The 351-nt window shown below is 41.3% G+C and overlaps 1 long non-coding RNA gene across 1 annotated transcript in view; it reads right to left on the reverse strand.

Annotated features, from left to right (window-relative positions):
• LOC113340449 overlaps positions 1 to 223 on the reverse strand; it is a 676-nt gene extending 453 nt beyond the window's left edge. Inside the window, exon 1 of the long non-coding RNA XR_003355482.1 lies at positions 60 to 223. This is a non-coding gene — a long non-coding RNA (uncharacterized LOC113340449). The remainder of the gene's footprint in view (positions 1 to 59) is intronic.
• Between the last annotated feature and the right edge of the window lie 128 nt (positions 224 to 351).

Here is a 351-nt window from a genome sequence, read left to right on the forward strand (position 1 = left end):
ATCTCATACCCTGATCGATCCTCTATTCTCGTCTCTTCTAACCCTCTCTAATCAAAGACCTCATCTGTTAGATTTCGACAACAAACCCATCATCTAACCAATCCCATAATCATTCCATCTCAAACTGGCTTCAAATATCCTCCATTTCTTCATGTTTCCACCTACAGCTCTGTCTATTTCTGAGCTCCAAAACCCCTCTCATCTTTCTCACTGATTCGCCCATCAGCACAATAATCTATTTCTGCATATGAACCTGTCTGAACTTGGGGAAATAACGCAATCAAATTCAGGGTTGGGTGTAAAACTGAAATGATGGTTGGGTGTAAGGAAACTGAGATGGATATTGGCACC

Source organism: Papaver somniferum, unplaced genomic scaffold, assembly GCF_003573695.1.
Source record: "Papaver somniferum cultivar HN1 unplaced genomic scaffold, ASM357369v1 unplaced-scaffold_21508, whole genome shotgun sequence".
NCBI classification, from domain to species: domain Eukaryota; kingdom Viridiplantae; phylum Streptophyta; class Magnoliopsida; order Ranunculales; family Papaveraceae; genus Papaver; species Papaver somniferum.